This window comes from Megascapheus bottae, chromosome X, assembly GCF_031878675.1.
Source record: "Megascapheus bottae isolate mThoBot1 chromosome X, mThoBot2.hap1, whole genome shotgun sequence".
NCBI classification, from domain to species: Eukaryota; Metazoa; Chordata; class Mammalia; order Rodentia; family Geomyidae; genus Megascapheus; species Megascapheus bottae.
This window is the reverse complement of record NC_143547.1, coordinates 68,203,837-68,219,823: the sequence shown is the minus strand read 5'-3', so window position 1 is coordinate 68,219,823 and position 15,987 is coordinate 68,203,837. Positions and strand designations below refer to the sequence as shown.

Genomic DNA, 15,987 nt, shown 5'->3' with positions numbered 1-15,987 from the left:
ACTTTTATTGTGGATAACAATGACATAAGTTAGTTAATGAGTACATATCCATTCATACAGTGTCTTCCCATCCCTCACTCTCTCCCCATCCCTCTCTTCTGTGGCCACCTATGAGCTGTACAACTCACTTTCATGACAGTATCAAGTGAGCTCCACTTTTTCATCCTTTTCCCCTTGAGTACTGTACGCTCCCCAACCATCCCAAAGATATACTCACAAATAAACCATACATAAATAAGACAGAATCATCAACAAAATAATGAGAAACAATGAGGGAGATCTCTTGCTTTTTATATCTTGAAGCTCATATATATAGTTTTATGTAAATATTAATAGGCATGGAGACATTGCATCTTTACATTTCTCTCCTAAGAATATCCCCTTATGATTTCCCTATGTTAGAGTGTCTAGAATCCTGCACTAGTTTTTGATGATTATTTCGGATAAAGAGTTTCATGTATTTTCCTGGCCAGGATCCAGATGTCAGCCTCATGAGCAGCTAGGATTATAGGTAAGAATCACTGATGTTAAATGTGTGAATGTTTATGTAGATACAATATCAGATGATGTCCAGTGATACTCACCCTTGAATAATTTCCTTCTCATTGAGTGTGGGCATAATCTGGGAATGGGATGAGATATCATTTCTATATGTTTTCTTGCCCAGCAAAAGGGAGACTCATTGGGTGGATCTGAACAAATTAGTGTAACACTTTGAGAGAAGTGAATTTTCACTGGCTATTCAGGAGAGGAGGAAGCCTGAGATTTAAATTACATGAAAAATGTAATGCAGCATTGCTGGATGGGAGGGGGCCACAGGGCAGAGTGCTGAGAGCACCCCTTGGTGATAGCCATCAAAGGCATGGAGACATCAGTCTTATGAGTCACTGGGAAATGATTTCTATGGGAATATGGTGTCATAATTAGATTTTTATGTAAAGTCTCCAGAAGACTCCTCACTGAGTATACGCTGATGTCTTGACTCCAGTAGTTTTTTTTTTTATATTTAAATTGTTATTGTGTAGGTGATGTACAGAGGGGTTCTACTTAAATGTCAGGTAATTTATGTCTTTATTTAATTCCTTTCATACCTTTTATGTTAGTATATTCATTATTGATTTCACAGGATAATAAATTTGAGGTTATAGGTAGAACACTTTACTAAAATCAGGACATGATTTTATTAGGGGAGGTATTTTAAAATAACAAAGCATAAGCAATTAATACAGCACTCAAGCAAGGGTATATGAGCCTATATAACTTAGAAATATTTATTTTCTGGGTTTCAATGCTGTCCTATGTTTCACAGGTATTCATCAAAATCACTAGGCAAGTACTTTTCACATACAACAGAATACAGTTTTCTGTGTTCAAAAATGCATTCAAACAGCATTGATACACTCTGGACACACTACTGAGATACATGTTTCATTCCCAAAATGAAGCATACTGTACATATACCTACAAAGGAGCTTAGGTATAAAATCTTTGAATGGTGAAGGACTGGAATGTGCAGTTTCTCTTTCTCCACCTAAACCAGTTACATCTTTTTTTTTTAATTTTATTTTATTGTTGGGGTAATGTATAGATGATTACATCATTTTTGACATAGAGAAGGTGTGCTTGTGGAGAAAGGTATATGTACTTTTGTCAAGATATGTTTATATGTGGAAAAAATATATCTGAAACAGAGGACAAGAATTCCTCAAGATGAGCAAGGGGGCACTGGTGGCTCACTCCTGTAATCACAGTTCAAAGCCAGCCTGGCCATGAAAGTCTGAGACTCTTCGATCTAATTAACCCCCCAGAAGACTGGAAGTGATGCTGTGGCTCAAGTTGTAATGTGGTGGCTGTGAGCTAAAGAGCACAGGGACAGCACTTAGGCCCAGAGTTCAAGCCCCACAACTCACAAAAAATAAATAAAACAAGCAAGTGAATGCATTAAGCAGATTTTTACCTAGTAAATGAGCATTCTGTTTTAGACTTCACTTCTTGAAGTGAGCATGTAGAAATGACATTTTTTATTACTCTAGATCACTAAGTCAATTGATTATGGATAGTCTCTTATCTACCACATGTGGATGAATGCATAGAGTGGTATATGTCTCTGGTGTTACCTGCCAGTTTATTAAATCACCTTCAAGAGCTTTAAGAAATATCCCTGAGTCTCTATATTGATATAACATGATAGAGGTTATTTTTATAGACATCCCTATTCCTGACTACAGATGCATGCTTTGGATTGACAGCCTAGGCAGACTTCAGCCAATTGCTGGCACCATTGCCGAGTTTCACCATTGCCGAGTTTCTCCAGTATATCCGCTTTCTCGGGTAGCTTGAACAGTGAAGCCATTTTGCTTTCAGGACAGGCTAAGCACAGAAGACCGCTACGCAGAGAGCATTTGCAGTCTGCAGAAGTTGCCGTAGAAACTTGACATCAGAGTGGCCAGCGGGCACTGTGCGTGGGGCCTAACGTGACCAGACAGAGGAGCACAGAGGGTGTCCTCAGCGGAGGCTGGGGACAACCTGGAGAGGGGTGGGGGGGCTCAGTGCAGGAATGTGTGATGACACCTAGAGTGGAGGACATGCTGTGGCTCCTGAAGCCACGTCGTGTGCACGGGCGGTGTCTGCAGAACAAGACCCGGAAGAAATCTCTAAACGCCCCCTCCGCTCACGTCAGGTCAGGCGGACAAAGCTGTCCACGGGAGGCGGTGGCCCTTCGGGAATGGCGCCCTCCAGGAAGACACTGGATCCCCTGTGGTTGCCGCACAGGGCAGTCGTGTGCTCATGAACGTTCTGTGTGGCTGACATGGCCTGGTGAACGCAGAAGGAACGGAGGCGCACAGGAAGTGACGAAAGAGAGAGCAGAGTCGGGGCGGGGCTGGAACCGGTTACTATGGGAACGTGACGTCACCACTTGGCGACCGCGCTTCCCAGGACGCTGTGCGCTCAGGAGCGAGCAGCAATGCTCTGGAGGGCTTATGTGTAATGGAGAACAAAGTGGGGCAGCAAATTCCCACCCCTGGTGTTCGCACTCTAGTGAGGTGCAGGGCGCCCACAGCGGCAAGGGCAAAATGGCCATGGACGGAGACACACGGGTGTCTGAGCGCGTGTGCGCGAGTTCCTGACACAGAGAGACATGGCATCCCCTCCTCCCGAGCACAGACAGGGCGAGGTTCTTGGGCTTTCCTGAGTGCCACGCGGGGTCACAGACCCCAAAGAGAAGCTACACGTGTCAACATGTCTGCGCCTCCCACACGGGGTTCGGCAGTGCAGCCGCGTGCTCATCAGCACTCCACACACAGATGAGCCCTGCGTGCAAGGACCCTGGAAAAGCAGGAATATTGTGCCTGGGAAATGGGGACTAAGAGTAAGAAAACAAATCGGGTTACCATGGAAACAAGACGTCATCACCTGGAGACCCAGACAGAATTTTTCTCTGCCAACACTGTAGCTATTCCTTGAGTCTCTTTGTGCTCAACACTAGCACTCTGCCACTTGAGCCACATGAGGCTAATTAATTAGGTAATTAATTGCTGATGAGTCTCATGTAGCCGGACACAGGTGGCTCACGCCTGTAATCCTAAACTATTTAGGTGGCTGAGATCTAAGGTTCACAGTTCAAAGTCAATCCGGGCAGAAAAGTTTGTGGGACTTATCTCCTATGAGCCACTAGAAAACCAGAAATGGTGCTATAGTTCAAAGTGATAGAGAACTAATCTGGAGGGGAAAAACCTCAATGACCAGACCCTGAATTCAAGCCCCCAAACTAGCGAAGGGTTAGGGGGGGACTCGTGGCCTTTACTACTTGGGCTGGCTTCAAACCACGTTCATCGGATCTACCCTCCTGACTAATAACTGTCATGGCCACCAGCACCTGGGTAGAAACTGTTGGTCTGCTGAGAAATGGACCGCTGGGGGAGGAGGTTCCACCCCAGTTAGCAAACCAGTTTTGGCCTCTGGCACCAAAACTTGCCCTGATTGATTCCACTCCCCCTCCACCCCTTTTCGCTCCTGTATTTGCATTCTGTGTCCACAAGGCGGCTCTTGGAGAAACGTGGAGGACACTATTTTCTCATGGGAGTTTGATTATCTTCTCTGTGTAGAAGGAATTATTGCTAACATTTCAAGTAGGATTTTAAATCCTTATTCATAAAGGAACTTTCCATAAATCCATTCAACATTCTCAATTCACAGCCATCCTCATTACAGTTTCATAAATACAAAGGAAAAAACAAACCTCATAATGATCTCAACTATTTATCACTTTATTTTCTTTTTAAATTTTACAGGTAGGATAAACTTTTCTTCAACTAACAGGTAAAACAAGACAACCCATGACAGTTTGCAAAAGTAGCTCCATGTTGTCCTTAATTGCTACGAAGGTTCTCTATCACTTCAGCCATTCTGCCAGCCTTGTTTTGCTTTATTATTTTTTAGCAAGTGTCTCAAGACTTTTCTCAGGCTGGTGTTAGGGCCTGATGCTACCATCTAGTGTCTCCTGTGTTCCTGGAGTCACAGACAGTAACCCCACCCCTGGGAAGAAAACTGGCTAAAACAGGAATGACAATGTTTTAATTAATATCCTATTTCCAGTGTTCTGCTTTGGATACATTTCTGACTTACTTGCATGATTATACTTTTAAAAAAAACTTTCACATGTATCACAGTGAATTCTTTAAATTGTCAGGTCTTCCCATATTATTATATAGTAATGCATCAGGCAAGGCACTACCCCTAAAATACATCTTTAATTGATATCAGTGTTGACATTTCATTATTGTTTCTGTTTGGAGATTCTACTTTTAGAATTTCTCCTTTTCCTGATAAAAGAGGGTTTGATGGGAACCTAAAAGAGAATCTAGACCACCAGCTCTTCTGATTCCCAGGAGCACTGTGCTGGCTATATCAGAGACTTTCCACCTCAGACTAGGGTGCCCATTCTACAACAATATATTGTCATTTGAATTAACAACAGACAACCCATGCCTGAAGAATCAGGCACTTATATTACTCAAAACCTTGTATGTGTAGGAGCCATGTAGAACTCTGTACACTTACAAATACTTGACATATTTTAAAAATATTTTCTGTGTGATATCAGTTAATGTAGTAAGCAGACCTCTGACTCTCTGGAATTTCTTCCCAAGTTTCACTAGTGGAGGCAACTGGATTCTGGTGCATCTGATGGCAACAACGAATGGACTGGTTAAGCTGTTGTTCTAGATAACAAGTAAAATGACTGTCTTATCACACTAATACCACACACCTTGTGGGGCTTTTTTTTATAGGCTCCTTGCTATGCATGTCGTCCAGTCAGGCCTTGAGGTGGCCTAACTTAAGCATCAGGGATGCTCAGAAGTTCTCACAGCATGCCAATTCAGAGCAACTGGAAACTTTCAGATGTCTTTTGAGGAGACTATTGACATGACTGCCCAGTGGAAGAAATCAAAGTATCATCACCACCTCCTCCACTACAACTACCAGTACTACTGCCATGAAAGCTTTGCCAAGTATTTCCCACTGTTAATGAACAAGGTTTACCATGGACTCAAACTTTCCAAGGATATGATGCGCACCATGGATTCCTTTGTAAATGGCATGTTTGAACACATCGCTAGTGAGACTGGCCATCTGCCTTGCAACAACCATTCAACCATATCCGCTACAGATATCCAGACAGCCATGTGCCTTCTGCTATCTGGGAACCTCAGCAAGCTTGCTGTGAACTAGGCTACCAGAGACCTGCTCAAGTTCACTGAGAATAAGTTAACCATCTGACATGCTCTCAGTATCAAAACCAAAAGGGTCTTTTCAGAGCTACTACGTTTGTACTAAAAGTCCTGAGGCACTGGCAGTGAATAATCATCTGGGGTGTGCTTTCCATATTTTTGTGTCCTGGGGCTTGGACTCAGGGCCTGAGCATTGTCCTTGGGCATTCCTCAACGCTAGTAGTCACCACTTGAGCCACAGCACCACTTCTGGCTTTTTCTGTGGTACCAAGGAATCAAAGCCAGGTTTTCGAGTGTGCTAGGCAAGCACTCTACCACTAGGCCATGCTCTCGGCCCCAATGCTTCCCATTTTTTTAACAATGGATTCCTTACAAATAAAGTGTGATCACCCCTGCTTTAACTTCTGCTTTATATAGTGTTTTAGCCAGGAATTGAGTCAATACTTGTGATTCCAGGTACATGGGAGGGAGGTCACAAGTGGTAAGATCAGGGTCTGAGGACTGCATGGGCAAAATGTCGACCCTTCTTGAAAAATAAGTAAATCAATACAGAGCTATGGTGTGTTGCCCAAGTGGTAGAGAACCTGCCTAACAAGCAAATGTGTAGAGTTCAAGTCTTAGTACTACTCTGACTCAGTACTTGGTACTTACTTTCTCAAACAAAGTCTTGGTCTCCACGAGGGCAGTGTGTATGTGTATGTGTGTGTGTGTGTGTGTGTGTGTGTGTGTGTGTGTGTGTTTGTGTGTGTGTGTAGTACTTCAAGTTTTTGAGGGTGGTCCTCTGTGAACAAGGTTGTCCTACCTACCTGGGCAACCTTGTGGCCAAGAGCCAGTCAGCTGCTGAACAATTTTCTTCTAGGCCTTCAGCCACTGTGTGTAGTGGAGAGAGGGGGCAAGGATGCCTAGCTCTTGTTTCTTAAACCTAGGTGGCCATGAAGGCTCCTGAATGATCCTAACTGGACACTTTGCAGGAGTTGAAATCTGGCATTAGGCTTCTGAGGCAAGGCAGAAAATGTAAGAACAGCAAGGCCTGTCCAAGTGCCTCCTAGGTAAGAGTAGGCTGCTGAGCTTGTGTGCCCATAAAAGAACAGTCTTCTTTCTAAAGTGTGATAGAGAAACACTAACAACCAAGGTATGTTGGTGTTTCTCTGTTGGATGGTATAAGTGAAAAAAATCTAGATATTGATATATTTGGCACACATGAGATGGCTCTGGATTGCTGTAGCTGGCTTCTCATCTGTGAGGCTCAAAGTAGAAGTTAGGAGAATGTTATGGTCTGTGTGGCTAATAAACTAATATCAGGGCCAGGAGTTTGGCCTAGTGGTAGAGTGTTTACCTAGCATGCACAAAGACCCAGGTTCAATTCCTTGGTACTACATACATAGAAAAAAGCCAGAAATGCTGCTAAGGCTCAAGTGGTAGACCTCTAGCCTTGAGAAAGTCCAAGGATAGTGCTCAGGCCCTGAGAAAAATAAATTATATATATATATATATATATATATATATATATATAAATTGACATCATAGTTGAGTTGCCCATAACTGTGTGACCAAGTCTATGGATAATATGACTATTCTAGTACCTGGTGGCTGATGCCAGATGATCTAACAATACGGGCAAGAATTTCAAAGCTATGGCTGGGAATATGACTTAGTTGTAGAGTACTTACCTAGCATGCATAAACTCTTGGATTTGATTCCTCAGTACCACAGGAAAAGCCATGGTTCAATTGGCAAAGTGCTAGCCTGGCTGCTCAAGGACAGTGCCCAGAACTTGAGTTCAAGCCCCAGGACTGTCAAAAAAAAAAGAAAGAACTCCTAAGATAAAATAAAAGACAAGCACATGAAATACTTCTATATTGTTATCATTGTTCCTCAATGTAAATAAAGGTTAGGTTTATTATTCTAGCTACTTTTACTATTTCATTCACCTTGCAAAACAATTACATTTTTTTCAGCCTGAAGGTGTGTAATTTGATTTTGGTTAAAATTTTAAGGTGTAGCCCAGTGCTGGTGACTCATGCCTGTAATCTAGCCACTCAGGAGGCTGAGATCAGAAGATCGTGGCTCAAAACCAGCCAGAACACAAAAGTCCATGAGACTCTTATCTCCAGTTAACCACCAGAAAACCAAAGTGGTGCTATTGCTCAAGTGGTAGACCACTAGCCTTAAGCCGAAGAGCTCAGGTACAGTGCCCAGGTCCAGAGTTCAAGCCCCACAACCAACAAAAAAAACAAGGTGTTACCCAAATATAAGAAAAGAGTTCAAAATATAAGAGCTTTCAAGTTTTTATCACATGCATGTTTAGCAAATTCAACAAAATGCTACAATGTATAATCATAGTTATGATTTTAAAAGAAACTTACTAAAGGACATTTTAATATAGTTTTACATGGGTGATAGTGAAGTTACAACCACCTCATCAAGGATATAACTAATTAGAAAATTTGCATCATGTTAGTATTACTTTTATGGTCAAGCTTCACTAAAGCTAAAGAAATTATCTTTTACATATAGCAGGAATAAAATATCGATGTATATAGAAAATAGATTTTCCTTTATGTAAAAAAAGTCGTTGGAATTCTGGAAGGAATTGCCTTGAATCAGATAAATAAAGAGCAGAGATAATTTAGCAATATTGTCTTCTAATCCATGAATATGATATACCTTCCTTCCCATGTTAATTTCTTTAAACATTTTGTAATTTTTATTGAGTGAAGACCAAATTGCCCATATGACACAGGGAAACTGTCAGAAAGGCTACCAAAACTCCAGCCTCATGCCTATATTCCAGCATCAGGAAGGTTAAAAAGGGAGAGGACAGCATGTAGTAATTTTAAGGAAATTATATTATTATTATTATTATTATTATTATTATTATTATTATTATTATTTGACAGTCCTGAAGCCTAAACTCAGGGACTGAGCATTGTTATTTTGTTCTTTTACTCGAGGCCCAGGGCTCTGCTCTTTGAGCCACAGCACCACTTCTGGCTTTTTCTGTGTATGTGGCACCCAGGAATTGAACCCAGGGCATGCTAGGCAAGCACTCTACCACTAGGCCAAACCTCTGGCCCTGTTTAAGGAAATTTCTACAAAAAGCTTCAAGTTATAACTTGTTGAGTCAGCAGCATCTAGATGTGAGTGTCTTTTATATGAGCTCTTTGCATCCTGAATAACTGTAGGGTCTTCTTGGCTGAAGAGAGAGAACAGATGAAAGGCCTCTGCCAGACCTAGGCAAGCCCTTGCCTGAAGCTTCTCACCACATGCCAAATCTCATCAAAAAGACAGAGAAGACAGGAGAAGGCTGGGGGGAGAGGTGTCAGGAATGCTCAGCACAGGCTTTGTCTGTCCACTCTGTTTGAGGCAAACAGGCCTTGTAGCTCAGTTGAAGGCAGAATTGCTAATATTCAAAGTAATACAACACAAAACCCAATCACCTCCAATTTTCCTGTAGGCCTATTTTAAAAAGTACTTAGAGGTTGAATACTGGTGGCTCACACTTCTAATCCTACCTACTCAGGGGGCTAAGATCTGAGGAGTATAGTTTGAAACTAGCCAAGACAGGAAAATCCATGAGATTCTAATCTCCAATTAATCTCCAAAAAGATGGAAGTAGAGCTTTGGTTCAAGAGGTATAGTACTAGCCTTAAGCAAAAATCTCAGGAATAGTGTCCAGACCCTCAGTTCAAGCCCTAGGACCAGTATACAATTGCATAAATAAAAGTACATAGAAAGGGGAATTTCATTTTAATATTTTAATACTTTAACCTTAAAAATTACCATTTCAACAAAAAATCAATATAGAAAATGAATTTATACGCCAGTTTGTCACAGCTGGGACAAATTTCTCAGAGAAACAATTCAGAAGAAAGACAGACTTACTTTGGGCCATGGTTTGATTTTCCAGTTTGGTTCATTGGCTCCATTGCGTTAGCCTATGCTGAGGCAGAAAATCAGAAAGGTGAATGAGGTGGCTGATCGTATCATGGTGGACAGAAAGCAGAAAAATAGAAGACGTCTGGAAAAGATGGGCCCTTCAGCATGTTCTCCCACAAACCTGCTTTTTCTAACCATGCCTTACCTCTTAATTTTTGTCTCCTGTCAATAAAACCACCAAATCCTGAATTCATCAGGTGATTAGGCCAGAGGACTCAGGATTCAAAGCATAATGAACATTCCTACACTGACAACCAAAACTTCCATACAAGAGCCTTTGGGGGTACCCCATATCCAAACCATATTCAATTTTTGTGTTTTTTTTTATGAAAGAACATCTCTTTCTGGACTGACCACACTCAAAGGATCTCTCCTTGCATATATCTATATCTATATCTATTTGCATATATATATATACATACTTATGCCATACATGTATACATAAAATACACTTATATGCATAAAATTGTATACATACATATTTATATATATTATACATACATACATACATATATATATATATATATATATATATATTCCCAGTCATTGGGGCCTGAGCTCTGTCTCTAAGCTCAGGTTAGAGTTCCAGCACTTTGAACAACAGTACCACTTCATGATTTCTAGTGGTTAAATGGAGATGAGTCTTACAGACTTTCCTGCTTTGGCGGCCTTATAACTGAGATCCTCAGGTCTCAGCCTCCTGAGTAGCCAGGATTGCAGACACAAGCCACCAGTACTCAGCTTGTTTCTATTTGTTTTGCTAGTCCTGGGGTTTAAACTCAGGGCCTGGGCACTGTCCGTGAGAACTTTTGCTCAAGGCCAATACTCTGCCACTTGAGCCACAGCACCACTTCTGGCTTTTTCTATGTATGTGGTCCTGAGGAATCAAACCCAGAGCTTTGTTCATATTAGGAAAGCATTCTACCACTAGGCCACATTCCAAGCCCTCATTTCTATTTTTATAATGTAATTTGAACTCCAAGACTGACACTTGTTTGGCCAGGGCTATACCACTTGATCCAGGCCTCTAGCCACCTTTTATATTGGATATTTGTCTTGTTTGTGGCAGTACCAGAGTTTGCACTCTGGACCGCAACCACTTCACTAGGCTTTTTGGCATAGTGTTGATATTCTTCCATTTGAACTACACCTCCTGCTCTGGCTTTTTGGTAGTTAATGAAGATATGAATGGCACAGATTTGTCTGCTTCTACTATCATCAACTACAATCCTAAGTATGTAGGTCTATAATCACAAGCCACAGGTAGCTTGCTTGAACTCGGTATGTTTTAGAGTCTTTCAATATGCATCAGCTGGCCTAGTCTTACAAGTTTGGATAGGACTTAGCTTAGTCCACAATTGTTCCACTTATCTCTTGTGTACATGGGATTACAGGCCCACACCACCATGGCTGGTTCATTAGTTAAGATGGACTCTTGCTAACTTTCCCCCAGGTTATCTACCCAATCTATGCTTCCCAAATAGCTGGAATTATAGGCACAAGCTAGTGTGTCCTTCCTTCATATGATTGCTTTATTGGGTAAGATACTGTTATGCCATTAGAAATACCCAAGATCACACACACACACACACACACACACACACACACACACACACACACACACACAAATGCAAATAGCACTCTTGCTTTAGGGTATGCAGAAAAACAAACTGATGTCAATTTGGGGACAGATATATGTTTCCTGCCAAAACATCTTCTGGCAGCCAAGAGAACTCAGTGGTTCTCTGTCTTCCAGAAGACAGCTTTCCCAGGTAAGGGATTCAGGGTGACCTTGTACAGTACAGGGAAGATGGTCTTTTCAATCAATCCACATAACTGGTACCAAGCCCTTGCCCCAGCCCTAAGTCAACAGAGAGGCTCTCTTGAGTGCCTAATGACAGTAGTAGTTTTGAGCCATTAGTACCTGGCCAAATTGTACAATGTTTGAAACTGAAAATAAATTATATCCTCAGAATGTTTAATATTTACCATTGATTCGCTTCCGCCTTGGCAGCAGTGCCCATTGTGTCTGCTATTTTAAAGGAGTTGAGTGGGCATCAGTGGCTCACAACTGTAAACCTAGCTACTCAGGAGGCCGAGACCTGAGAATCAGGAATGAAGTCAGCCTGGGAAGAAGAGGTCTAAAATATTCTGTCTCTAACTGACAATCTAAATGACAGACTGAAATTGTGGTTCAATTACTAGAGAACCAGCTGTGAACAAAAATGTGAGTTAGAATAATAGACCTTGATCTCAGGTCCTGGTACTAGCACAAAAGTGAATAAATCAATGATATGCACACCTAAAGGCTTCACATCTGTCTGTTGGACAGCTGAAGGGAAACCCATTACAATCTCTCATGACACCGTTATTAATAAATATTCAGATACATACCTGTATCATTTGAAGATAAATGATTTTATTTCTTTTTGTCTTTACAAAATGCTGTTAAAGAAGTCATTCATGGAACTATTTAATTCTTGATTGTTGACTTTATGAGATAAAAAGTGATGACTTCTTTTATAATAACCCAGAAGAAACCTGGATTTTCAATATATAAATATTTGAAGACACACAAAATGAGATGTGATTGAAAAGTAGGAAAAAAAGTAGGAAGTTTTATTATTAAAATAATAAAACTCAAAAGTGGGAGACAAAATAATAAACCTTGAAGTAACCTTTGTCTTAAACTGCCAGAGCTAAATCAAAATTCCAAGGCATATAGGTATTGACAAGGAATGACTCAAAAAACACATGTCCCTGATCCCCTGTAATCTGAAAATGTACATAATAATATTTACAACAATGCTTCTAAGAGAAATAAGAATGTGTATACCCTACTCATATTAAAAAATAAATGACAAAGCAAAACATACAAACTATTGCTTATAGAAAATAATTATCTAGGAAGAGCAAAACAAAAGTCAGTGCTCACTGAATATATCTTGCTATATGTTGTTATTACAAACCAAGATCTGCTTTTTTTTAACAGATAAGTTGGAAACATAAGAAGTTAAATTTAAATTGAAATTTATGTAAAAGCATCATTGATTGGCAGTCAGTGGTTCATGTTTATAATCTTAGCTACTTTGAAAATTGAGATTGGGACAATTAGGGTTTGTGGCTAGCCTAAAAAGCTGGGTATGGTGATGCACGTTTTTCAACCACACCTACAAAAAAGTCTAAATAGGCAGATAATGGCATAGGCCAGTCTAGATAAACTTGAGATCCTATCTCAATATTAACAAAATTAAAATGTCGGGCCTATAATCCTAGGTACTTAGGAGGCTGAGATATGAGAATTGCATTTCTAAGTCAGCCTGGGCAGGAAAGACTTATCTCCAATAAACTAATGGAAAGCCGGAAATGGAGATATGGCTCAAATGTTAAAGTGTGAGCCTTGAGCAAAAGAACTTAGGCACAGTGCCCAGGCCCTGAGTTCACGCCCCAGTAGATGCACAAAAACAATCAAGCAAAGAAAAAGTGCAAAGGGCTAAATAGTAGAGCCCTTGCACAACAAGTGTTAGTCCAAGTTCAAATTTCCAGTATATCCTTAAAAAAATTCATTGAGTTTTCAACTATTTCCTAGCTGTATCTAAGGAAAGATCCTAAAAGCAATGTCTTTTTAAAATTTTTTTCTACCCTTCTGAATGAGTATTTTTTTTTTGCCAGTCCTGGGGATTGAACTCAGGGCTTGGACACTTTGTTGCTCAAGACTAGCATCCTGCCACTTGAGCCACAGGAAGACCTCCAGCTTTTTCTGAGTATGTGGTATGGAGGAATCAAACCCAGGGCTTTGCACATGCTAGGTGAGTACTCTACCACTAGGATATGGCCTCAGCCCCTGAATGAGTATTTTTAAAATTTAAAAAGACAACAATGTTGTAATTGTGATTCTGGAAAATGGCTCTCTGTCACATGCAGATTAACCAACATGTATTCTACACTGCTGGGGTGAGACTCCAGAGAAGACTAAGACTGCTTTCAAAAATACAAAGTTTTTCTCGTGCCCATGAGAAATACAGAAACCTGTACTCTACCAAATCTCTCCACTAAGACAAACCTCCAGTGAAGCTCCTACCTGCACATCCTGGGATGACCAAGGTTTCCTATCAAAAAGCCTACCTGAATAAGTTCAGTGCCTCGTGGTACATTCGGTTTGTTATGTCCAGTATTTCACATGGACACCTGACTCTCTGTCTTAGTGCACTAAAAGTAGCTTGCAACTGTCTTTTTCCATTTCTTTATTCCATTCTTTACCTATTCGGATTTGAACTCAGGGTGTTAAGGTTGCTGGGCAGGTCTTCTATACTCTAGCCATGCCCCAGTTTCTCTCAACTGTATGAATCTACACTACCTTAGGAGTGTCTTCCTCAAAGACTGAAAGCCATTCCTTTGAAATGTAACCCCCCAACAAGACAGATCTCCACCTCCAATCCTCTGTGAGAAGACAGGAGTCTAACTTCCCTAAGTGCCTTACACATTTCTAATGGATTTGCACACTGAAAGGGCTATGATGTTAACATTTTTCTTTGGCAGTACTGGCTTTTTAAACTGGGGACTCACTTGCCAGCCGGTGATGAAGCTCTGGGCCAAGCCTGCAGCTCTTTCGTGTGCTGGTTATTTTGGAGATAGGTCTCACTTTTGGCCCAGGCTGTAACAGGGCTGTGATCCTCCTACCTTGGGCATCACATAGTAGCTGACGGTACAGTCCACCATATCAAAGCTTCTTCAGTCAGCATGAAGTGTCTTGCAATTTTCTTCCCCAGGCTGGCCTGGAACCTCCATCCTATTGCTCTCAACTTCCCATTACTTGAGAAACAAGTTTCCAAATATGCTGTGGCTGACATCCACTGAACAACACCAGGTGTCTCTAAATCTGATAAAATCTCTGGAAAAAATAAAACATAGGAGCTGCTTCAGATGTTTGTGGACCTCCCTTCAGCAATATTACCTAAGATGTAATACAGAGCAGAAGTAAGAGTTTAACATCCTCCCCAACTTCCACATTGTCTCCTCTGCCCACTAACGTATGATTTTCAAAGTAACTCACACTTCCCTTTCCCGGCCACCTAGGCCCAGTTCTTTGCTGTGATTCCTAAACTCCTTCCAAGTAGGGGCATTTGGGGGTTCTGGATCACCAGGGAGATGCACCAGGGAAGTGGGAGGGAGTCAGAGACGCAGGTGGGACCTGGAGGAGGGTTGCGGGTGAGGTGTGAACCCAGACCTCAGGTGTGTGTATTGAGGAGAAAGGCCCAGCTCACCCACGTCAAGTTTCAGAGCTGATCGTGGAGAGCTCCAGTGGTGGGGAGTGATGAGGGGGGAGGATAAGTGTCCAGGGGAGGGCCACAGACAGGTTGTGTTCAAAACCCATGCCAGGTTGGTCCTCCACTTGTGTTGCAGAGTGAAGCTCTACAATCGGTCCACCATGAGCACCAGACACGCCTTTCCTCTGAATTTCTGAGAAACACCCAGGGATGAAGTAAAATGGCACGGATTATGCTCGGACAACAAGCAAGCTACATTTACGTTGGTTCCCTGAAACAGAGGCTCCGTGCCTGGCAGAGAAGCCCTGGGTTCGATTCCTCAGTACCACATACATAGAAAAAAGCTTGAAGTGGTGCTGTGGCTCAAGTGGTAGAGCACTAGCCTTGATTAAGCCCAAGGACAGTGCTCAGGTCCTGAGTTCAAGCCCCGGTACTAGCACAAAAAAATCTATAACAATTATGCATTCTAAGACCAGAAAAATCACAGGCTCTGTTCAGGTTTCCCCTAGCCCCATGGTAAGGTGGACCTTGTCTAAAACTGATTCAATCATTCAAGCTCCATAAGACCCTACTTTAACTAAAGGCACACAATACTGTTTTGAGTCTATTGCAATTAGCATTACTTCAGAGATACTGTCCAGTAGGAACTGAAAATTTTGGTTACCTACTTTTCCCTAGTGTATTGCTATCCTGCCTGGTAAAATATCATAGCATTCTTTGGGTAAGTTTGGGATAAGAGTAACAGTAACACATTCTGAGAGTATACCAGGATCCTTCCTCCAGGGCACATGTCCTCTCCTTCATTTTAGAGATTATGGCTCCATAAGCCGGATCAACCCTGATAATTGGTTCTCAGTATTTATTCAAGGTAGGCTGGGATGTTTTGGCTTATATTAACTTCAAGTAAGAATTCAGTATGTTTCAAGCCAGGTGTCAATGACTCACACCTGTAATCCTAGCTATTCAGGAGACTGAGATGTGAGGATTGTGGTTCAAAGCCAGCCAAGGCAGAAAAGACTATACGACTGCTATCTACAACAATTTACTCA

General features: G+C 41.5%; 1 long non-coding RNA gene across 3 annotated transcripts in view; it reads right to left on the bottom strand.

Annotated features, from left to right (window-relative positions):
• Positions 1-4,257: 4,257 nt before the first annotated feature.
• LOC150041264 (uncharacterized) overlaps positions 4,258-15,987 on the bottom strand; it is a 29,529-nt gene continuing 17,799 nt past the window's right edge. For all 3 annotated transcript variants that reach the window (XR_016533784.1, XR_016533783.1, XR_016533785.1), the window contains 4 exons: positions 14,352-14,562; positions 9,618-9,675; positions 7,403-7,525; positions 4,258-5,184 (listed from right to left, as the gene is read on the bottom strand). This is a non-coding gene — a long non-coding RNA (uncharacterized LOC150041264). The remainder of the gene's footprint in view (positions 5,185-7,402; positions 7,526-9,617; positions 9,676-14,351; positions 14,563-15,987) is intronic.